The 25,434-nt window shown below is 42.6% G+C and overlaps 1 protein-coding gene across 6 annotated transcripts in view; it reads left to right on the top strand.

Moving 5' to 3' along the window:
• Nucleotides 1-25,434, top strand: part of RIMS1 (regulating synaptic membrane exocytosis 1) — a 697,371-nt gene that overhangs the window by 619,739 nt on the left and 52,198 nt on the right. The window contains exon 1 of one of the 6 annotated variants that reach the window (XM_029595634.1): nucleotides 22,020-22,137. The exons of the other annotated variants lie outside the window; for them this stretch is intronic. The gene's annotated coding sequence lies outside the window, so the exon portion shown is untranslated. Of the gene's footprint in view, nucleotides 1-22,019; nucleotides 22,138-25,434 lie in introns of those variants that run through there. 6 annotated transcript variants of the gene reach the window in all.

Raw genomic sequence — 25,434 nt, 5'->3', positions numbered from 1 at the left:
ATAATAAAATTTGTCAAACAATTAAACAATACTTACATATGCCTCATTAAATACTTACATAAACCTTTTGAAAGGTTTTTATATCTGTCTGTACTTGAAGTGCCAAAAGCAATGCCTTCCAAAGAACTGGAGCAAAGTATGAAAATGCAGATGATCTCCACTACAATCTATTCAAAATTCAACTGTGTGACTTATCTTTTGCAATTGTTGCTACATCCATGTAACCCCTCTGCTCAAGTCACTGCATTGGCTCCCTGTCTACTTCCACATACAGTTCAAGCTTCTCTTATTCACCTACAAATGTATTCATTTTGCAGCTCCTTACTGCCACTCCTATTATCTCTCCCTACACGCCTTCTCATGAAGTCCGCTCATCGGGTAGTCCCTTCCATCTCCTTTATTGCTATTCCCCAACTCTTACACGCTCCACCTTGCTGTGCTATACTCTTGAAACAGACTCCTTGAATTGCGGTATCATGCTCTTGTTCTCTGTCCTTATTGAAATCAAATCTATAAACTCATATTTTTTAGGTTGCTTTTAATCTTAGCTCTTAATTCTCCTAAGCATAGACCTGTTGGTTTTATCAATTTTCTTCATAAATAATTTCCCAAGGTCTCTTTTTTCCTGCATGTTTGTCTTGAAGCTCTGTCTCTTATGCATATTTGTACAGTGCTGTGCACATGAGGTAATGCTATAGAAATAATAAGTAGTAGTAGTAACAGTGATAAAAGAAAGAGGTCAGGGCTCAGCCATCACAGTTGTCAAGCATGTGAAATATCTGGTTTATACCAGAAGGATGTTTTAGCTTAAATAGGAATGGGAACAAAATCATTGTGGAATGCCATACACCTAGGCTGACATGCTAATTAATGTTAATTAATTAGCATGCTAATTAATGTTCTTGGCAATGACTACAGGGAACTTAGCAAAACTACTTCTGGCAGCTACCAACAATGAATTTTGTTTTTCAGCTTAAAAAGTCCCAGTGGTGTCCTTTTACACTCAGCATATCAACTGTAGATTCTAAAAATGGAATCAGCCATGGAAAGATATGTTTCTTTAGCTCGGTTTAATATTATTATTTACTAGTGAAATAAGGAGTTTGGGTGGGTTGCTCTGATTATTTTGTGGGCTCTCATAATATAGAATGACTGTAGGAAATTGTAAATGTGATATGCTTAAAAAATGTTTGTTAACGGTAAGTAAATACACTAACTCAGTAGTTCTCAACCTTTTTCCCATCGTGACATACCTGACAGACCACACTCACATGTATGACACACTGCTCATTACAATTCACGGCAGAAATAAAAAATAAAGGCCCAGTATTACTTTTATTGTTAAGAATGACACAAGGGAAAGATAAGTACTCTTATGAACAGTAATTGCATAAACAATAAACATCCCATACCAAAACAGCACCAATTTCCAGCACTCAAACAATAACCACCTTACAAGGCAAAACTGAAAATATTACACCAGGCCTTAAAACTCCAATATGCCTCCTATTAGGAAAACGGATCAAGCCAGTCTTCTTTAGAGCCCTAAATAGAAACTACATGCCAGCAGAATACCTCACCTGAATCACATGTGCTGACCCTCACCTAACAAAGAATAGAGAGACCAAAAGTAGAAGCATGCAGACAAAACTGAATTGGAAACCGCAACAAGCCAGAGTCTCTGTATGCAGTGCAACAAAGGAAAAATCACCAGTAGGGATGTGAATCGGGCTTCAGACGATTGAAAATATCGTCGATATTTTCAAAAGCGTCAGAAATCGGGGGTTCTCCCAAAACAATAGGAAAACCCCATGATATTAATCGTGGGGCTTCCCTTATCATTTGGGGGGAGGGCGGGAAAAACGGCACACAAAAATAACCCCTAAACCCACCCGACCCTTTAAAAGTAACCCCTTAGTTTCCCCCACCCTCCCAACCCCCCCCAAAACCTTTTTACAGGTACCTGGTGGTCCAGTGGGGGTCCCGGGAGCGATCTCCCGCGATCTCCCACTCCGGGCCATCCTCCGGCTACCGGGCCGTCCTTTGCCCTTACCTTGTGACAGGGTATCCGTGCCATTGGGCGGATCCTGTCACATGGTAGGAGCACTGGATGGCCGGCGCCATCTTGTGCTCCTACCATGTGACAGGGGCTGACCAATGGCACCGGTAGCCCCTGTGACATAGTAAGGGCAAGGCTATCGGCGCCATTTTGGTTCCTGGCACCCGACGGCACGAGTGCAGGAGATCGCTCCCGGACCCCCGCAGGAGGTCCGGGAGCGATCTCCTGCGGGGGTCCGGGGACTTTTGGCCAGCTTGGGGGGGCCTCCTGACCCCCACAAGACTTGCCAAAAGTCCCTGGGGGTCCAGCGGGGGTCCGGGAGTGACCTCCTGCACTCGGGCCGTATTGCCAGTATTCAAAATGGCGCCGGTGCTAGCCTTTGCCCTCATATGTCACATAGTGAGGGCAAAGGGTCGGGAGGGTGGGGGAAGCTAAGGGGTTACTTTTAAAGAGTCGGGGTGGGTTTTTTGTTTATCGGCTGGGCAGCCGATAAACAAAACGCGATCGGGCCCGATGGGAAAAAACTCACATGTGAATCTGAACTGGAATCCGAACCGATTCCGGTTCCGATTCACATCTCTAATCACCAGTCCTCATAAAACAAATCAAGAAATATAAAATCAATAGCAGTAAAACCATACTAATAAAAAGAATAGATTATTTCAAAACAGCTGATGAATGGAATATCCAATAAAAACTCATATCAAAAACTTCTAGATACCAATAAAATATTTCAAAATAGCAGACACAAAGACCCAATAATGAAAAATAATAAGGATAACAAAATGCTTTGCTCTGCATACCTGGGAATGTTTGATATCCAAGTGTCCTGAGATTGTTTTGAATTAGCAGGAGGAGGGATTGTTGCGATCCCCCCTGTTGCTGCGCTACAGGTGGTCTCTCACCTTCCTCCGGAGGCCGCTCCGAAGCCAGGGCCTCGCCTGTGTTCCATCCGGGACTTGCTCCAGGGCCTGAGAGGCCTAGCTGTGCCTGTGGCTTGCATGCCAGCGTTTGGACTTCCTGTTTGGCGACGCCCTTCTCCTAGGGGCCGGCCCGCAGCTCTCCACCTTATTTATAGGACCAGCGAGGGGCGGTCCTGGCAAGCTCCTCCTAGGGAGTTGCCTTCTACCTCCAGTATATAAGGACTCTCTTGTCATTTGCAACTGGCTGTTGGATTGAGCATTACAGTCGCCTGTAACCTTGCTGATCCAGGTCCTCCATGTATTGATGGTTCCTTGTCCTGTCTCTGTCCGGATGTCCGTGCCTTGATGTGTTACCTGATGTTTGATCCTGTGCCTGATCCAGTTCCTGCTTTTCCTTGATGTCCTCGTCTGGTTCCTGAGCCTTCTGTCCTGTTGGGCCCTGGAGTGGCCAACAGGAGGGATTCATCCCCCGGGCTCTTGAGCTTCCCTGCCTGCCAGCCGAAAGGGCTTCGGATGTGAGTATCCCAGCATCGGAGTTCCTGCTCGCCTGGATCTTCCGCTTTGTCTTCCCTGCACCCTCCTTCTCAGCGTGGTCCGCGACCAGCCTTCCTGGGCTGTGTAGGGCGCGTCTGGGACGGGGTGGTCCGCGACTCAGTCCCACGGGTGGGCTGAGTAGGGTGCCCTGATGGACAGTGCCATGTTTCCTTCCAGCCCTCCTCTTCAACGTCTTGCTTCAGCCTGTCTTAGATGTCTGCTTCAGCCCCCGTCTGACATCTTCAGTGTAAAGGACTCTGTCTGCCCTCGCCTCTGTCCGGCCTGCTGCCCATTGCCGTTCCCTGCGGCAGGTCCGAAAGGGCCGGGAACAGTCGGAGGACCGTTCATCAGTCAACTTCCCTGTGTTGGCTACCATGGGCGTGCAGGTCCGGCTGAGGGTCGGACTCCCTGCTTCTGTACCCGCCTGGCTCACCATGCCTGCCCAGCTCACCTCCCACGGTGTGGCTGGGGCTCCTCCCTAGCTTTCGCCGTGGCCCAAGGGCTTACCACCAGCTCGAGACGACCGCACCCGCGCGCGCTCGTAACAGGGATGGTTTGCTTGCAATTTTCTCTTCTCTCTCTGTCAGTCACACACATGCTCTCTCTTTCACTTACATAGACTCTGTCATACACATATACACATGCTTTTTCTGTCTCACTTTTATAGGCTCTTAATCACACATTTACACACATGATGTCTGTCTTTTCACAGACACACACGCAGGCTTTCAGTCACACACTTACATACATGCTGTCTCTTTCTCTCACTTACATACAGGCTCTCAATCACATACTCACTTGCTCTCTCACCAACACCGGCTCTCAGTCACACACAGACACACATGCTCTCGCTCTTACTTATCCACACAGGCTCTTAATCATACATACACATGATCTCTCTCACTTACATATACAGATTCTCAATCATACACTTGCATTCATGCTATCTCTCACACACACAGGATCTCAATCACACAAGCACATACTCTCACTCAAACGGGTTTTCAAGCACACACTTATAGGATCTCAAACACATATGCTTTCTCACTCACTCACTCACTCCCCCACTGAACTAGCAGCAGCAGCAGCAGCCTCCTCCACTTACAGCCCTCACGGCCTCTAGAAAGGAGTCCCATCGGCCATGGGGGCTGGCATTGCTCCTCTTTTGCTCCATGCCGCACTGCTCATTCTTCAGGCCGCGCCTCTCTTCTTCGGGCCAATAATGCCCGCACTAGCATGGTCTCTTCTTCCCACGTGCATGGCCGCTACATGCCACTTCCTCTTCCGGGCCGCAGGGGGGGGGGAGAAGAAAAGACCATTCTGGTGCTGCTGCCTCCAACTCTCCTGCCGCATTCTGTCTGGGCTATCATCATTTTAAGCCCGGGCAGAAGATAAGTTACTATTTCACTAGGTCAGGGGGAGCAGCTGAGCCAGTGAAGGACCGTGAAGTGTGGTGACACATCTGTGTGTGCTTGGCGACACATTTATGTGTCGTGACACACCGGATGAGAACCGCTGCACTAACTCACAGTTAGACAGCAAGGAAAATGGGCTAACCACAATGTCCTGTATAATTATGAATATGGAGGGCACTAACCATGGTGAAGAGAATTAGGCTAAATGAATTGCATTTACTACACTCACATTGGTAGAAAGGGTTTGACTTTGCCAGCTGAATATATTTTTTTCTGTAGAATATATCAAACTGCTTATAAAGCAAATCTATCAACATTTAAAGCTGTTTTTAGAGTGATTCCAGTGCAGTGTGTTAACTCACTGTAGAAATGTTTCTGCAATGAAAATATGTCATGGAACATTTTCCTGGGTAGTAGTTTATGCATTCTTTTAATGAATAGCAGCAGGACTAGCGTAGCTGTTGAAAATGTCTCTGCTTTTCAGCTGCCTTTGTTGTGACTTTGCAATCAGTAAAGCAAAGTTGCTTACTTATAACAGGTGTTCTTTAAAGGTCATGGATCTCCAGTCACACACATGGGTAATTTGATCATGTAGACCCTAATGAAATGAGGAAAGGTCATTCCCAAGCATGCACAGAACTTCCTGAGCAGCAGTCTCTCCACAACTGCCTCAGTTTCCAGTTAACAAGCCAGAGAAAAAGATAGACAGCTAAACCTTGGGTAGTAGAGGGTGGGGGGAAGAGGTAGATGGGTTTGTGTGATTGGTAATCTGCTACCTTGAGAAAACGCCTGTTACAGGTAAACAATTTTGCATTGCCTGAAAACAAGCAGATCAACCAGCCTCACGTGAGACTCCCTAGTTTAGAGCTGTCTTAAATGAAAAGTCAGAAAACAAGACAGTAACGAACAACAAACATAAGTTTGTATGAGAGAACTCCTTTCTTGCATTTTCTTTTTCTTCTAACAAGAATATAGCAAACTGGTAGCAACCTTCATTTTCAGTTTTTATTGTATTTTCCTCTGGAATTTATCAGTATATATTATAATGAACAAAAATGTGAGAAAAATCAATGGAAAAATAAGTGTTTTTACACTGAATTTTCACTCATTTTTGTTTGTTTTAATAAACTCTGATAAATTCTCAAGAAAAACACAGGTGCCTAAATATAGGGAATTCAAACTGATTTATTAATGAAAAAACAAAGAGGTGACACACATACCTTTCAGGAAAATAATGACATAAGCAAAGATAGCGTCCAAAAACGTTCTATGTATAAAATACATTATACAGAGAAGAAATTGGAACAATCATAAAAATTGTACAGGATTCTTATTTAAACAAAAACATATAGGTGGAGGTCCACTTGTTGCGCTGGAGGTGGACCCTTGGCCTGGCACAGGATTGGTCCGGCTCTCTAAGGGATCCCAGAGGGCGCCTGCCACCAGGAAGCGGAGCACACAAGGAGACAGAGGCTGACAGGAACTTCACCAATAACGGTCCGGGGGCTCCGTGGGTTGAGCCCTTGGATTCCCGGACTGCCTGGGCTTAGGTGGGCCTCTGGGGATCTCCCAGAGAGATGACGGAGAGGTGTGCCCACTAAGAGAATAAGTGCACGGCTGTCAGTAAACAGGCGAGCTACACCAGAAAGGAGCGTACCGGAGACCACTGGAACAGGACAGGAACTGAAGGTCCTCCGGGTAGGATAAGCAGCACCTAGTTGTCCAGCTCGAAGAAGGCCGCAGGTAGTGACAAAGCAGGCAGGCCTGGTGATCACGGGAGGAGCGAAGTGAGTGTCCAAATGGAGCACAAGGGTCAAAGCCAGGGTATCCGTCCAAGAATGGTCAGCCAAAGCGAGGGTCAGTTCCAGGTATCAATCCGAGCATGGTCAAAGGCAAGCAGAGGTCAGTTCCAAGGATCAGTCCAAGCATGGTCAAAGGCAAGCAGAGGTCAGTTCCAAGGATCAGTCCGAGTGTGGTCAAGGCAGGCCGAGGTCAGTACCGTGTATCAGTCCGAGAAGGTATTACCTGGGTAGCAAGACAAGGAACAGGACTCAGAACGAAGGAACTCAGGAACAGACGCTGGAGCACAGGAAGGACCACGGGAACACAGAAGCAAGGCAGGAACACTGGAACAGGCACAGGAATACTGGAACAAGCACAGGAACAAGGAACACAGGATCACTGCAACAAGCACAGGAACAAGGAACACAGGAACACTGGAACAAACACACAACAAGAACGGCAAAGTAGCTCATACAGAGGTGATGACCCGATTGCCAAGGCGAGGGACTGAGGAGCGGGCCCTCGCTTAAATACTAGAGCTAGGTGATGTCATCACTGTGTGCCGCGAAGTGGTTTCCTGCCCCTGGCCCTTTAAATGGCCAGGCAGTCCACGCGCGCCCCCAGGGGCAGACCCGACACCGAGGAGGACGCTGAGCCCCGTCGTGAGGAGAGCTGGGAGATAGAAGGCCCCGTAGGGCCTGGACGCGCCGCCGCACGGCGTCACAGACAGAGGGGACTGGCTACGGCAGCGGGGGAGATCGGACCGGGCCCTGCTGGAGCGCAAGCGAGGCGAGCAGGCCCGGGCACGGGCCTAGCGCGGCCGGGACGCGCAACACTACTAACCAGAAAGCAAAATACACAAAAGGAGAGATGGTAGGCAAAATATATAGATCCTGGCTAAACTGTGTCAATGAAAACATTGAGGAAATTACAGTAGATTTAATGGCTGAAAGGACAAGCCAAACAGAACCTTGTGATTTCCAGATTTGCCATCGTCTAACAGAAAATCATTTCCAGCTTCTATAAAGTACTTCCATGAGAATTGAGGTAGGTGCAAAAGCAGCTGATCATATCAAGTCTATGCTATATCATCTTCATTGGCTCCCAATATTTATTTATTTATTTATCGAGTTTTATATATTGTCATTCGAATTCGTCATCATAAAGCCATCATAACGGTTTACAAAAATACGAAGCTTACAAGGTTAAGGGGGGAGAAACAGGTTTTCAAAAAAGGTTCAAACTGTTGTTAAAGTTAGTTACTGTTCTGTTTTACGTTTCAATAGAAACAAAATATTAAAAATGCTTGAATAAATAGGCTCCTGAATACCTCTCACAACTTCTGTTTTCTTACATGCCTTTGAGGAAACACTGGTCTGCCGAAATGTCTCTTTTATCCTCTCCTCCTCTGACTGCTGCCAGAATGTCCTGCAAGTGATGCTGTGCTTTCAACTGTTACGCACCAGAAATTTGGAACAAAACACCAGTAACCCTGCACCTGGAGCCTTTCTACACTAGATTCAGGAAAAAAAGCTAAGGCATGGCTGGCTTTTCAGTGAGACCTTTCTCTAAGATCCACATCATTGATCCAACTTCCTGACTCCTCTATGTAGGAGTATGTGATACACAACAGGAACATGGCTGGGTCTCGAAACTAATCATGAATGGAATTTCCTATATTGGATCCCATTGCTTCATTAATTGCAAATTCTGATTTGACTGTAAGCTGTTCTATTGCTTTTGGTTATTTAAATGTATTCTAACTCAACTTGAGACCAACTTTGTCAAAGGGGGAATATCAAATGTTCAAAAATAAATAATATGAACAAAAATTTCAAAGAAAGAAGCAGTTCCCCGACATAGGCCATGTTTCATGCCAACTCTCTCAAGCAGGCACAAGAGGAATCTGAAACATAAGAAGAAAACATGATTAAAGCATCAGCATAGTAAACAGATAGGAAGAACAGATCTATACAACAGAAAAATAAAAATACCTTAAAGCAAACACATTCAGTAACCAGGGCTCCTTCTTGTCTCTGGTAAAGCAAAAGATTAAAAAAGGGCATTAAAATGTCACTATTTTTGTTTTAACTCAGATATACCAATCAGAGCATACAGGCAACAGATCTACAAATAATCTAAAAAAAAAAAAAAAACTACTATTCAATTTCCATATTTAAGCTTAAAGGATGTAATGAGTTCAGCTGAAAAATCCAGCACTATTCACACTGGTCTAGGGACAGGAGATAATTACCTCTCGAGTCCTGAATAAACAGTGGTCACTAATGAAAAACTGGAGATCGGACACAGAATGTTATTGATCAGGCCAGTGTGAGGGCAGGAAGATTCCAAGCAGGAGTATCTAATACTACCACAGTCTTGATCACATGTAGGATCTTGCCAACATACAAAAGGGAACATGAACAAATAGCATAAACTACACCCCAGTTATGTTACAATCTGATTAAAATGTAAGACGGTAACTTTGGCGCATGTGTGTAGGCGCATGCCCAGATATGCGGTCATTTTATAACTTGCTTGCGTATATGTGCGCATGTTATACAATAGCCCGACTGTGCTCACTTGTGCGCCCAATTTTAAGTGGGCGCGCGCCTATGTGTTTAAATCCCGCTTCTACCGTGTAAATTGGTGAATTTTAAAAGGGGCATGTGGTCCATGCCGTTGCCAGTTTCACCAGTTCATCCATCAGTTCGCCAAGTTAACAGCTAGTTCTTTCAAAACCTCCCTGGTTGAATAACTTACACTCCCCCCAGTTACACCAGACCCTTAAAAACTCTCAGGTAAGGCTAGTTTTTTATTTTTTGAAACTCACACCTCATCCCTAGCAGAAATAATCGTGCGCAGCAGGGAATCTGGGTGTGCGCCAGGCGAGTAAGCATTTATACGCACATCTCTTGGCCATGCTTATGTCCCACCCAGACCTTGCCCACACCCTTGCCCTATTTGAATACTTTTATGTACGCACAGCGAGAGATACATGCACATCAGGGCGGCTTTTAAAATTCAGTGGGCCCACACAAGCCCGAGTTGTGCACATATCTTCCAATTTCAGCACGTGTCAGGCTTTTCAAATATATCTTTAAGCATACTAAAAGCCCTAAATATGTATACCCTGGATGATAGATGGGGAGATATGATACAGACTTTTAAATATTTTCAAGGAATAAATGATGCACAAGAATCAAATGTTTTCTGATGGAACGGAAGCTGTAGAACTTGAGGTCATGATTCGAAATTCCAAGGAGATGGACTCAGGAATAATGTAAGGAAATATTTTGTCATCAAAAGGGTGCTGGATGCATGGAATGCCCTCCTGGGAGAGGTGTGGAAAACAAGAATGGTAATGGAATTCAAAAGAACATGGGATAATCACAGAGAATCCCTAATAGCTAGATGATGAAATGAAAAGACAAATGACAATCTATGGCTGACTTTCAGATGTACTATTTCTGAATAAGGGTAACCTTCAGGGAGTATCAGTTACTACTCTTAAAAGAAGGCATGAGCAGTAGGTAGCTTGCACAGAGCAGCAGTTACCACCCAAGCAACTTGCTGGGCTGACCGTATGGATCTTTTGGAGTAGATTTTAAAAGGTGCGCGCGGTTCCTGGTGCACACACATGGACGCGCCAATTTTATAACATGAGTACACCGGCATGCGCATGTTATAAAATCGGATGGCCATGTGCAGATGCGCACTGGATTTTAAAATCCACACGCGCATGTGCGGGTTGCATGTGCGGGGCGGGGCGAATGTTATAAAATCCGGGCCAGCGCACGCAGGGAGGAAAGATTTGCCCATATTACGCCCAGCAACGAGATTAGGCCTCCCCCAGTTCCCTCCCAGTCCGCTCCAATTAAGGAACGGACTGGAAGGGAACTTCCCTACCCCCTACCTAAACTCCTTTCCTCTTCCCCTCTCCTCCCCACCATCTAAACCCTTCCCAGCAACTTACATTTTTTTAAATTTTACTACTTACTGCTTCCCTGGAGCAGAAGTACTTTGTGCGTGCTGGCCAGCTGCCGGCACACGCTTCCCCGGGACAGCAGCTAATGACCGATGTCCCAGCCAGCCTCCATCCCACCCCGCCCCTCCCCACCCAGACCACGCCTCCCGTTCCACCCCTTTTTCAGGGCCCGGCACTTGTGCGCATATCGGCACTTACATGTGGGGCTTGGCCCTTTTGAAAATGTGCGTGTCGTGTGCGGGGCCGGCCACATGCATAATTGCTGATATTTACATGTGCATCCATTTTAAAATTCAGCCTTTTGGGGTCTTTATCTGCTTTCATTTACTATGTTACTATGTATATTTCTTGGAGGCAAATGGATATATAAATTCAGAGAGGATCAATGATATCAGGCAAGCTTGTCAGTAACCAAAAGGGGCATGACACAAAATTGGCAGAAAATAGCATCAAAGTAAGAGGGATACAGTTCTGAAGAGACCAGAATTTCTTTAAATTATATTCTGATGAAATGGATAATGGAGGTTGGGGTGTCTTTAAAGGCACTGGAGTAAATTTTCAAAGGAGTTATGCACCTAGCATATATTGAGCAATTTTCAAAAACCCAATTATCAGGCTGATACAGTAAGGACACGGTAGAAAAAGTACGGCAGTGCCAGGCGCCTGCTCGTTTGCCGCGCGCACAGTTCGGATCACATGCCACTCGATACAGTATTTAAATAGCATGCAAATGCAAGCCACATCCAAAGTGTGTCCAAGAAGCGTCCATGAAGCGCAATCCATTTTACTGTATAGTGTGTTCATGCACCTTCGCTGCCATGAGCGCACGCCATGACCTCGGACGTCCAGCCAGGCGCTCAGGTCACGGTGTGCGCTCATTCACCATCCAGAAAAGCAACTTGAGACATAGGGCCTCAATTTCTAAAGTATCGCGGCCTGCGATACTTTAGAAGATGAGGGGCGGGGGCCATTGTGTCGCTGCCGGTTTCGCACCAAATAGCGCCACCATAGGAGGTGTAGCTATTGGGAGCGAAATAGGCAGCGAAAAGGCACTTACCTTTTCGCTGTGCGCGCCGTCGTCACAGAGTCGGCCCCGGTGACGCCCCGACTCCACCTCTTCCGGGGCCGACTCGCCCCCATTTTGGTATCGCACGCGAAAAGGGACATTTCGCATGTGAAACGGCCCTTACCGCATGCAATATGTTTGGAAAATAAGGCCCATAGAGAGGTAATACACAAACTGTAAATTGTAGTCACATGAGTTCAGCCAGTCTAAAAACAAAAAATTGGATATGTGAATCCATCCAAATTAAAAAGATATTATCAATGTAATGATGCCATATTGGAACAAAGGACTAGAACATAGGGGGTTATTTACCAACGTGCGTTAAGGCGTTTTCGCATGCGAAAAACCCTGTTATCGCATGGCGTGATGCAAATTTTGAAAAGAGGAGGAGTTAGTGTGTGGGCTGGGTTAGCTAGAGTGTGAAGTGCTATTGCACAGAGTTAATGTTGATTTTGTGTGCTACAGGCTGGTAAGGGTTTATTGTGGCTCATGATGTCTCCTAACAGGCATGTTTCACTATGATATGTGAGAGTGTGAGAGAGAGAGAGAGAGAGAGAGAACCTTGCCATAGTGTCCCCTCCCTAGACAGGTATTTGTATCCCTATGGGAGGCCCACCTAGTAACTCGAGGTGAGGTTTAAGTATTAGTGTAGGGGGTTAGGGGCCACTTTCACATTCAACGTGAGATGTACGAACAGAACAGTGGTCTCTTGTGAAGATTTGATGACCTATGGAGTGAAGAAACTCACTCCAAGATGGGATTTGGGCAATGTTTTCTCAACCTAGCTTGATGGACTCTCTACCTGGGTAACAACAAGCTAGGTGGAGAGAACATTGCCCAAATCTCATCTTGGAGTGAGTTTCTTCACTCCGTAGGTCATCAAATCTTCACAAGAGACCACTGTTCTGTTCGTACGTCTCACGTTGAATGTGAAAGTGGCCCCTAACCCCCTACACTAATACTTAAACCTCACCTTGAGTTACTAGGTGGGGCTCCCATAGGGATACAAATACCTGTCTAGGGAGGGGACACTATGGCAAGGTTCTCTCTCTCTCTCTCTCTCTCTCTCTCTCTCTCTCTCTCTCTCTCAATAGAACAGGTCCAGTATTGCAATTTGGGCTAACAGCCTTTCATATAGGTGATAGTGCAACTTGCAATCAGCTCAAAGGCCACTACATAGAGACATGCTATTTCAGGGGGTCCTAGTGGCCCCTATAGCTGTTTCTTTAATTTGCAGGTAAAACTGCCCCTGGAAAAGCACTTCTTGTCAATATTAGCTGGGTAAGTTCAACCAAAATAGGGATGAAACCTAAATGTATGAGGACTGGGAATCCAATATCAACTGAACTGGTGTGATGGCCTTAAATTGAAGAATATTAGAATAAAGTAATTCTATATCTAATGTTACTGAATAAATAGGATTGGCTGGCAATTGAATGAAGTCTAGAAGAGAGATCATATGGCCAGAGTCATGGATACATAAGAGTGCTTTGTAACAAAAAGCTGTCTGCAAGAAATAGAGGTTCAAAGAAGGAGCCTATACCAGAGTCAACTGGATGCCAGATAGGTTTATGAATGACTTGTACATTTTAGGAAGTTTATAAATAACTGGTCCAATCAGAGGTTTATTAACGAGAAAGTCAGCTTCCTGAGATGTAATGATATGGGAATCTAAGCCCTGATGTACTAGAGAAGTGATAACTTCCTGTAATTCACCAGTTGAATCCATGGTCAAAGGAACATAGAAACAAGTATTAGATAGTTGTCTTTGTATTTGTAAAATATAATCTAGGGGTTTATCAATATAATCATAGTTCAAACCAAAAAAATCTCAATTAATTAATTCTGTATCGAGTAGCAGCCCTGGGTTGAGCCGGGGGATCAGCTCTGACCCTTGATAGTCAGACCCATTCTGCAAAAAAAAAAAAAAATCACAGCTTAGTGGATCTAGGCCTATAATGTCCAAAAACTCTTTTTTAAATACTTAACTGAATATTCAAGCTTCCAGTATTGTAATAAACCCAGTAAAATTATATTGAAGTTAGCAGTGCTTCTTTTCATTTTATTTTCATTGTCCCTTGATATCAGCAAAGCTTTTTATTATTTGTGCAAGAATCAGAATTGTGCAAGAATTTTTAAATAGAAACCATTCATACCAAGTCTATTGAAAAAAAAAACATCATTGATAAATTTTATTGAAAAATTCATTGAAATTCAATAGATTTTTTTATTGATTAGAAAAAACTTTTCTATTTATTAAAAATCCCTTATGCCCTTATTAAAAATCAGTTTTTAAAAATATATTACTACTGAATATTCATACAAGGGTTGTTTGTAATCTACTTCATGTCAGGCCAGAAAGAGGCCAGAAAGAAAGCTTGCCTTAGCTGTGTTCTTCCATTTTCTCTGTTTTCTTCTGGTTTGTGCCATATATTAAAAAAAGCATTAGGATATATTGAAGCTGCAACCTTTTTTTTTTTGAGTGTCTACTAATTGTTTTTTCATGGGAAAAGAAACTTTGTGATTGGTTAGTTTCAGCAGCTTCCCATTCTAGGCGATGACATGGTACAATTTGTACAGGACATTTTAAGTGTGGTCAGTGTACATGCCTGAAACAATTTGTTCATCCAACTTCTGCAAATTTTTTTTTTTAAATTATGTTTCATACCACTTGTCAAAGCTCATATGTAGGGTATGCTTTACAATGACCAGGCAGACTACTTTATTTGGGGACAATTAGTAAAAAGATGGATTGAGCACAGAAGCTGCTTTCAGTAGACGCAGCTTGAAGCATCTATGCATTACATTACATTATGTTTGCTCGTTTATTTGAAAAGTTTCATTGGATTGCAATTGACCACATACTAATGCAACAACAGGGTGGTAACAGAAATATCAATTATTATGTGAACAAAGATAGATGTGGTACAACCATTTGGGCTAAATGTAGAAACTGAGCAGCATTTCATTATATATTATTTATTATAATGAAATGGTAGACAATTAATACCACAAAAACAGCTCCACATAAACTAATCATATAGTTACTGAAATATTAAAAACAATTTTGTTACAAAATATAAATTAAACAAATCAATGAAATAACAATGTTACAAAAGTAGAATCACAATGTACCCATGTAAATGCTTGTTTTTAAATAAAGGCAAGGAGTTAGAGAGAGTCCATAGTTGAATCAATCCTTATAGCTCCCTTAAATATGACAAAATCACACAGCTTGCTAACTAGTAATGGAATCATTTTTCCTTTAATTAAATTAGTCAGTTGGCGCTTCAATTAGATCAGTCAATTACTGTTGTACATCAAAATGGCACCATCTGCTAGGATGAGGGCACTGGAGTTAATTAACTCCAGTGCAACCCCAGCGGAAGGCATCAGTTGAAATAGAAAAGAAGAAAGAAAAGGCTGTCTTCAGAGCTGCTTCAAGGCCTGGGATCCGGGCCTGGGTCTGAACCTAGGTGCCAGGACACAGCCTCCAGACCAGGCCCTGGTGCAGGTCCTGGGCCCAGGATCCAGGATCCAGCCTAGGTCAAAGCCTTGGAATCAGGAACTGGCTTCTGGACTGTGCCCCAGCATTAAGGAGGTTTTTTAAATTAATTCTTCCAATAGTAGCATATTTTTTGTATAAGGGATTTTTAATAAAATGAAAACAATTAATGTTTTCAGCATTTAATACTGTAATTTGATAGATGTTAGTGCATTTGTATACAAGGTCAAAACACATTTTTAAAAACCCAAAATAAGGCTCTAAAATCACAAAACATTTTTCTGCAATGCTGTTTGAAAAATAGAAATAAATATTTATTTTATTTATTTACTAGTTTTTAATATACCGATCTTCAAGACAATGTCTTATCATACCGGTTTACATCAAACAAGGGAAAACCAGCTAAATAGGCGAAGAAAAGTTACATATAACAGGGTGGATAACCTGGAACAAATTGGAAATGTAAACTTATTTTAACATAGAGCTAGTATAAAAGTGAGAATAACTTAAATGGATATAGCTATAGCGATAAAAATGAATTGACATCAGGTAATTTGCCGGGAATACGATAAATGGAATTGAATCAGATCTTGAAGATCTCAATAGAAGACTGCAATAGGAGACAAAATTAGTGTCTTGGAATTATTTGAGGCTAAGCTGATTATGGGTAGGCTTGTTCGAATAGCCAGGTCTTCAGTTTCTTTCTGAAGCTGAATAGCCAGGTCTTCAGTTTCTTTCTGAAGGTGAATGGACATTGTTCCTGGCGGAGCTCTGGTGGTAGTGAGTTCCAAAGAGTGGGACCGGCTGTGGAGAATGCCCGTTTCCATATTGAGGGGTGAAGTGTGGATTTGGCATAGGGTATATGAAGGTCTGGGGTATCTGATTGGTCTGGTGGAGGTTGAACGGGATTTTGAGCTGGAGTGTGTAATTATGGTAGATGGTTTTGTGTATGATGGTTAGAGATTTGTATAAAATTCTGAAGTTGATGGGGAGCCAATGTAAATTTTTGAGGATGGGTGTGATGTGGTCTCTTCGACTGGAGTTGGTGAGGATCCTTGCTGTGGCGTTTTGGAGCATTTGTAAAGGTTTAGTAGTGGAAGCGGGAAGACCTAGGAGTAGTGAGTTACAGTAATCAATTTTTGAGAACAAGATGGCTTGAAGGACTGTGCGGTAGTCGTGAAAGTGAAGGAGGGATCTGAGCCGTTTTAGAACATGTAGCTTATGGAAACATTCTTTTGTGGTGTTATTTATGAATTTTTTGAAATTAATTCAGGTATCTAGTATGGCACCGAGATCTCTCACTTGTGTCACTGATGGAATGTTGAGGTTGTTAAGGAGGGTGTCACTGTCGTTGGGAGAGATGAAGAGGAGTTCCGTTTTAGAGGTATTGAGGACTAGGTTGAGGCTGGAGAGGAGTAGGTTGATGGAGTGGAGGCAGCTGTTCCAGAAATTGAGGGTTTTGGAGATGGGGTATGTTATGGGGATCAAGATCTGTACGGCATCAGCGTAAATGAAATGTGTTTAGACTTGAAAGTTGCTGGCAGAGGGGTAGCAGATATATGTTAAATAGCGTTGGTGAGAGGGATGATCCCTGAGGTACTCCATGCGATGAGCAGATGGGGGGTGATTCCTTATTGTTTATTCTGACCTTGTATTTTCTGTTGCTGAGGAAGGATTTAAACCAGCTGAGCGCGGTGCCGGATATGCCTATGTCTGCAAGTCAGTTGATGAGGATGGGATGATTCACCATGTCAAAAGCTGCTGAGATGTCGAGTAGAGCCAGTAGGAATGATTGACCTTTGTCTAGTCCCATTAAGATGTTGTCTGTGAGTGAAATCAGAAGGGATTCTGTGTTTAGTGATTTACGGAATCCGAACTGGGAAAGGTAGAGAAAATATGAGTTTTGAATTGATAAATGAACATACTGATAGCTAAGCCATAGGATTTGGAATTGAAACCAGTAAGTGGAGCACAGGGATCCTGCTCAGGCATTTGTAGCACTGAAGGGTATATTTGTTTAACAGCTGTACTTTCCTATCTTTGTCACTGATTCTACATTTAATGATCTCTCCTAAAAGCTATAATAATACCACTGTCACTCAATATGGGTGAATCAGTGCCAACCGAAAAAAATTGATCCAAATAAAAGATTAGGTGGCAGCCAGCCAAACCCTGTGCTTGGATGCCAATGGCAATTGTTGCTGGGTATCTCTGCTGAAGCCTTCCATGCACTGTGTCACCAGCTGGGCCACTTCCGTTGTTTTTGCTCCCATCCCCTTTCCCTGGGACTCACCCATGGTGTCCCCAGGGGTCTCTGGGGGGAGGAGTAAATCCATGCTCCAACAATGGCTTGGGCCTCATGGCCATGTGATCTCCTTCTGGAAGGGATGCCATTGGGCCGCACAGCATGTGACATCACGAGTGCTAGGCCTGATGCATCCCTCCAGTGGCTGGCTCTTCAGAGGAGGGGGAGGTTCCCGAAGAGATGATGTTAGCGGGCAGCCAGGCCAACATGGCTCCTCTTTGGACAGCCCGGTGTGGCACTTCATTGACTGGCCACCTGTTGGGAGATAGGGGGGGTTCCTGCCACCGAGTTAAAGGGAAAAGTAAGCCATTGCTCTCCCCTTTTGGATCAGTATCTCCCTGGCCAGCGGGCACACTTTCACTCCTTCCCTCCCCTTTTAATTACGGCTTACGAGTTTGAGTTAGATATTCGATGTTAGAAGTAATCATTTCAGTCTTCTTTAGTAAGGATTGAATAATTGTCACAGTGGGTGTCTGAGCCTTGGGGAGAGAGAATACAGAGGGGGACAGATCCTGGTGGCTTGGGATGCAAGATAATTTATTCCTGTGCTGTCCATGTAGTGTTGTTTTCTGGGCAGGCTCAGTCATACAGCCCTTTTCTCAGTTTAACACTGTGAGTGCTGGATGCTGGTTCTTGCAGAACATTTGTCATTCACAGGAGAGCTTACAGGGGTTTTGATGTATTTTTATATTCCTTCACTTTGGCTGCGGCGGCTTGCAGGCTCTGCATGATTGAAAAAACCTTTTTAGCAGGTCCAAAACACATTACTCAAAATCAGACGCATCTCAGTCCACATTATAATGCTCCAACACATAATAAGTTTGTGTGGGCATGAACCTGGTTTACCACACCCAAATTGGCAACAGAATCCCTACAACTGAAAGACATTTCAATGACTTGTGAAAAATCAAATCTTTGCTCCTCTATTGAGCAGGAAGAATGGGTAAAAACTTCCTCCCAAAGAAAAATTACACTAAAAAAATAGGAAATGTAAATTATCAGCCCTTTAATGTGAGTTGAAATAAATCACTTAACTGTCTAAAACTCCTCCACCATGACTTTCAGCCTGTACTAAACAAACTTAAGGAAATTTAAAGACAAAACTCCTTGCTCTCAGCTTCAACTCAAAAATCTACATAGACAGTTAGACACTAGGAGTTACCTGCTTATATGCAAGCAGGAATAAACCACTGTATTTTATTTATTTATTTATTTAATAACTTTTATATACCGGCATTAGAAAGGCACATCATGCCGGTTTACATATTAACAAAAGCGAGGAAAATACATTGTAACAGGGAAAGGGAGGGGGTGAAGCAAACTGAGACAAAAGCAAGGAAAATACAGAGTTGTAAACTAGTTAAAAAGAATCAAATCAAATCAAACAAACTGTAGCAGCCTTGAGTGGGGTTGCTGTGACTAGGGATGTGAATCGTTTTTATAACGAATAGAAATATCATACATTGGGGGTCATTTATCAAAATACGCGCACAGGTATGTGCTGTAGTCTCCTGCCGCGTAACTTTACTTCCGCTATGAAGGGTGTGTAAATAATAAAGAAAAATAGGTCAGTGGGGTTTTAAAGGTAGGGGCGATAGATGTAGGTAAGATGGCCGCCAAGTAGGAAGCTGCATTAGAACACTCGCTGCAAGATTTTTGCCTTTCACTAAATTTCCTCGCACGGAATATGCCACACACTAAAAGAAAGGGAAGACTAAGAGGAGTGAACGGCACCTCACCCTCTGTCGACCCTCGACAGACCACATTGAGGGGTTCTTTGCAGGAGCTACAACATTGTCGCCGGAGAGTTTGGTTGCTGGGAGGGCAATGGTGGAGCATACACCGTCTCCTCTGACCCAAGACATCACACTGAGCCCTGGTGAACCGAACAGGCCTGCTCACCCAGGAAGATCTGGCGTGCCTCCTTCTACCACGGAGGCTGTGGGAACCCCCCTGGTGTTGATCCAGGGTGAAAGAGGACCTAGCAACAGGGTGAGAGCCTGAGGGAGATTCGGGGGCTGAGAGGAGTGAGAGGAACGAGCCGAGGAAGAGGCTGAGACGATTCCACCACAAGGTACAGGGGTGAGCATGAACACCAGTGAGGAAGCAGGTGAAAGTCAACTAAATGCTCTAACTGCAGGTTTTATTTCATCAAGACCTGAAATTATAACTTTAGAGGGAATTTGAACTGTACTGAAATCAATTGAAACTTCAATAATAACTTTATCTCAAGTAACACTGGAAACAAAAAAATCAATCTTTTTTAAATAATAACTTAATTTCCTCCTTCAATAAGAAAGTAGAAGAATTAGAAAAAAGGATTACCACTACCGACACTATACAACAGAAATTGATTCAGTCTGAAATAATTGCTAATAAAAGATTAGAAAGTATTGAGAATGCGCTTAGAGCACATAATCTCAGTGTTAAATTTTCTGGTATTAAGAATGATTTCACCTCTAGAGTTATTTAAAACTTACATGCAACAGATATTAAAAATACCTGACTCAGCTATGCCGATAATTATTAAAGCCTATTACCTACAGCAGGCAGCCCAAGTAGAAGAACAAGAAGTAGCTGGGAGACATATCTTCATTGGACATATCACAGTTATTGGAAATGTCCCAGGATACAGAGATCATCCAAAGAAGACCTCTTCTGGTTTCTTTTACTTTCTTGTCAGATCGCAACAATATACTGAGATTTTTCTTCAGGAATAGACAATGGGGTAGATTTTCAAATACCGCGAATAGGTGTACTTTTGTTGGCGCTCCAGGCGCCAACAAAAGTACGCTGGATTTTAGTAGATACGCGCGTAGCCGCGCGTATCCGCTAAAATCCGGGATCGGCGCGCGCAAGGCTATCGATTCTGTATAGCCGGCGCGCGCTGAGCCGCGCAGCCTACCTCCGTTCCCTCCGAGGCCGCTCCGAAATTGGAGCGGCCTCGAAGGGAACTTTCCTTTGCCCTCCCCTCACCTTCCCCTCCCTTCCCCTACCTAACCCACCCGCCCGGCCCTGTCTAAACCCCTCACTTACCTTTGTCGGGGGATTTACGCCTCCCGGAGGGAGAAGTAAATCCCCGCGCGCCAGCGGGCCGCTAGCGCGCCGGGACGTGACTTGGGGGCGGGTCCGGAGGGCACGGCCACGCCCCCGGGCCATAGCCCGCCCCCGGAACGCTCCCGACACGCCCCGAAAACGCCGCTGCGCTCGGTCCCGCCCCCGACACGCCCCCCTCCGAAAACCCCGGGACTTACGCGAGTCCCGAGGCTCTGCGCGCGCCAGTAGGCCTATGTAAAATAGGCTCACCGGTGCGCAGGGCCCTGCTCGCCTAAATCTGCCCGGATTGGGCGGATTTAGGCGAGCAGGGCTCTTAAAATCCGCCCCAATCTGTGTTTTATGGTTGTCAAATCTGGATATATCCAGACGTAATTAAGGTCACTCAAATACGTTGAAATAATTTCCTTATGATACAATCTGATATACTTCAACTTGGTGCCCGATTCATGTTAAGATATCCGTGTAAATGCTGTGTAAGATACTTCAATGTTAATTATGTGATTCAGGAGCCTGAGCAACTTAGAGCTTTTTTAGTTGCACGTACCCGAGAAGCATCCATTACTGGTTTGGCATTAGAAATATGTTGTAGCACTACTCGACATAACCTGTTTTTCCTTATATTATTGAATTACCTTGTATGACGCTCTTATTTCTGCCTCTCCTAATTTCTTATATTTTAGATGCTGAAAATTCCTAATTTCAATGGATTATAGTTATATTCCATTCATCTTGACATATTTCCTGTAAAAGCATCGAATTTTCTGTACAAGATTTGTTTTCTTGGGTAAAAGTAGGGGCTAATAGGGGAAATGGGAGACTATTAAACTAGGGTGGCACTGAAAGTCCTATCCCTTACCTGGGCAAATTGTAAACGAACTGGGAAAACTGGAAATGGCATTGTCTACTAAAATCCCCCATTTATGCGGTAGAAGCAGCATTTGCACACATAGGTGTGCTCCCACTTGAAATTATGCATAGATGTGTGCTCAGTCTATTTTATAACGTGCAGGCATACATGTGCGTATGTCATAAAATGGCCACGCCACTGGAAACGGGCTGACAAACATGCCTGATTAAAAGTTAAATGAAAAAAATTGCAGAAAACTGATGTTTATCTGAATGCAACTATAGAATGTCAACACAAATCTTGTGCTCAGTTCTTCCACCTCCATAGAGTATTGCAGTGAAACATCAAAACTGGATTCTAAAGCTTTTGGCAATATTTCCTGAACTATTATCTGACATTTCATTCAACACTTTTCACTGCATGGCCCCATAATGTAATCAGTTGTTAAAGAGCTTGTGACTGAAACAAGTTAGATATATCTTAATGTGCCAAGAGGTTATAAAAAAAAAGGCTAGGCAGGGAGTTCAGAGAGTACTCTATCCATAAAAAGTAAGACGTTTATGAAGGAGGATGCTCTTTTACCTTCTCAGTATTCCCTAAGGAATATACTGTTTTGGGGTTGACAAAGAGATTTTTTTTTTCATTAGCCAAAACTGGTAAGTTTCCTTTCTTTTGTACATTTTTGCATAAAAGCTGTGACATATTTCACTGTGACAGATTCAAGAATCGACCAAAACAATTTTATCCATTTTAGGATCAAACTGGAAATGAAATGCATTTTACTAAATTAAACTGATGCTTCAAGTATCTTAAGCCAGTTGGAGTGTATATAATAGATTTCTAAAACAGGGCTGTATTTCTCAGAGTCAATGAGTGACTATAATGTTGGTGAATGCAAAGACATAATTGGTTGCAATAGAAAAGAAAAGAAAAGAAATGACTTTTCTAAACTGGGAACATGGTCTAAGAGTAGAACATTTCCTACAATTTCTTAATGTTTTGAAATTTGTACTAACAACTTTTATTTAGAAGTGAAAAATCTATATGCTATTGCTGTTCCTTTCTGCTGTAATACATGGTACGAAATGTAATATACGGTATGAAATATGTATTGCTTATTTGTAAAGTAAAGCTCAAAAGATACTGATTTTACGGAATGCAGGTTTATATTTCATTATGTATATAATGTGTTTCAGTGATCAATATAATTACTTGTGAGGGATAAAACAACCATTTTTAAGTGAAAATCTTCATATAATAGTTTTAATTTTTCTGAATCATTATATAGATATGGAGATAGATATTAAATGGTGTGCACAAATCAACATTAAAAGCATAATAAATTATTTCTGTTTAATATTATTTTTTAAATTGAGTAATATTGCATTTTTTATTTCATGGATTTTAATTAAAAATATTTTATGCACATATTTGATCTGAAAAGTTTGATGATTTTGGTGAGAATTCTTAAGTTCTGGCTTGAAGAAGTATTTCAAAACAGGCTAGCATAGAATTGAGTACAGTATGTAGACATGCATTGTTGTGTTGTATAGTGCTGTTACGGGGTGTTCTATACATGCAGACAGTAGAAATAACTTTTAAAAATATTTGTAAGCCACTGTAAAAATTTAAGCCATGCCAGGAAACATATTCTCACTTTTTCTTGTCCCTTCACATTCTCCTTTCCCCTCTCCCAGTACTCGCTAAGCTATTTGCTAGGTCCCAGTAAGGACCACAATACTCAGTCATAATTCACATTGCTAATAGCTCTATTAAGTAGTGTTACTGCTAGAGATGACAAGAGTATGAAAGACAAAATTATTCCATACCAGGATCTATACTACAATGACAAGAAAAGGATGCAGTCATGTCTAGGTTAATTGGAAAAAAATATTTGTCCTATTACTTATTAGTTGGTGACAGAATCAAATTTGATTGTATTAATTCTAGGCGCACCCTGTAGGCCTGCCCTAATAAAACCATAAAACTATAACATTTTATCTCTGCTATATTGAATGTCATAATAATTATTTACATATCACTGCATGAATGTGGTATGTGCCCACCAGAAGGTCCCTATGGTTTGACCCTTAGCACTATATTGGAATTACAAAAGCAAGGAAACTAGCATAGAAAATGCTATAATAATTCATAGTGTTTCATAAACAGTAACTAGCTATAAACATCCCACATTACTGCAATAAAATACTAAACCACTGTTGAGTAAACTCACCTCCCTCTGGACGTAGAAAAATTTCAAGCAAATATTTGATGCTATGAGTGAATAAAAATAATCATATTGTGAGTTTGAAAAAATGCTGCCAAGGGGGCCTACCAATTATAGAAACCCTGAATGAAGCCCCTTTATGTGGGTTTTCGGGTCTATCCCCACTCTGCAGTGCATAATAGGGATGTGCAGTCATTTCATGTTTTTTTCTAAATGAAATGACAGAAGAAACAAATTGTGGGGTTTTGTCATTTGTTGTTTGCAAATAGTGCATACTAAAACATTTTAGCATGTAGTTTTGTCAGATAGTCCATATTATTTGCAAATACTGTACAGAATTTGGCAACACTACATGCTTAAATGTTTTAGCACATGATCTTTGCAAATAGCACAAAATAAAAACGAAAAGCAAAAATAAAATGAAATAAATGTAAAATTGACACTAAACCAACAAAATAAAAAGAAATTACATGAAATGAAAATAATTTTCCATGCGCACCCAGGGAGGATAACTTTAAAAGAACTGCATGCGAGCCAGATATATTTGTATATGGCTGTGTACAGAAGGTACTTTAGTATTTTAGAACTGGATTGTATCATATACATGCAGGTTATAAATGCATGTCAATCTACCCTGCTACATTTGCATGTAAGTATAGATACACATGAAAATATATATATATATAATTAACTGGATATTTATCCATACAAATAAGAAAACCAGATAAATCTCAGAAAGCACTACTTATCTGGATAAGTAAGATAGCCAGCTAAGTCTCAAAATTGTCTGTTTGTCCAGATAAGTAGCGCTTTTTGAGACTTTTCTGGCTAAGTGAGAGCATTTAGTGGCTGCCACTTAACTGGATAAATTGAAACTTTTCAGGCTAAGTGGCATTGAAAAGCTGAGACAGTAACTTTCAAACTGGCGTGCGGGCATATATTAGTGCATGTGTGCTGGCGTACACCCAGGAACAGGGCCATTTTATAACTTTTGCTCACATATGCACACATGTTATAAAATAGCCTGGTTGCACACACGTGAGCCCAATTTTAAATAGGCATGTGCAAGGGTGCACAAATCCTGCTTCTGCCATGTAAGTTGGAGGATTTTAAAAGGGGCACATGCTCACAACATTTCCAGTTTCACCAGTTTGTCTATTAGTTCGCTCAGTTAAGAGCTAGTCCTCCAAACACCCCTAGTTTAATAGCCTGTATTCTCCCTAGTTATCCCAGAACCTTAAAACCCCTCCTGGAGAACTAGATTTTAGTTTTTTGTTTTTTTTTAACTTAGCACCTCCTCCATAGCAGAATAAACGTATGCAGCACTTGACCTGGGCACATGCCCAGAAACGTAAATATATGCGCCCACATCTCTTGGCCCTGCCCTAAAATACCCATGCCTTGCCCAGATTCCTCCCAGACCTTTCCCCTTTTTCAATTCGAGTGAGATGCACTTGCTGCCGAAGATGCATGCACATCTCGGTGGCTTTTTAAATATGATGGGCACGGACAGCCCGACTTGTGCAATCATCTCCTAATGTACACGTCAAGCTTTTCAAATTCATCCTTGAATGCATATATAATGCAAAAAACTTGTACATTTTTGCAAACAATTTTAAAATTATGGCCCGGATTTTATAAGTGTGCGAGAGCGCGTACTGTTGTTCGCGCACCAGGCACGAACAAGAGTACGTGGGATTTTAATAGATACGCGCGTTGCCGCGTG

This window comes from Rhinatrema bivittatum, chromosome 3 (genome assembly GCF_901001135.1).
Source record: "Rhinatrema bivittatum chromosome 3, aRhiBiv1.1, whole genome shotgun sequence".
Taxonomy (NCBI): domain Eukaryota; kingdom Metazoa; phylum Chordata; class Amphibia; order Gymnophiona; family Rhinatrematidae; genus Rhinatrema; species Rhinatrema bivittatum.
This window is presented reverse-complemented; position numbering and strand designations above follow the sequence as displayed.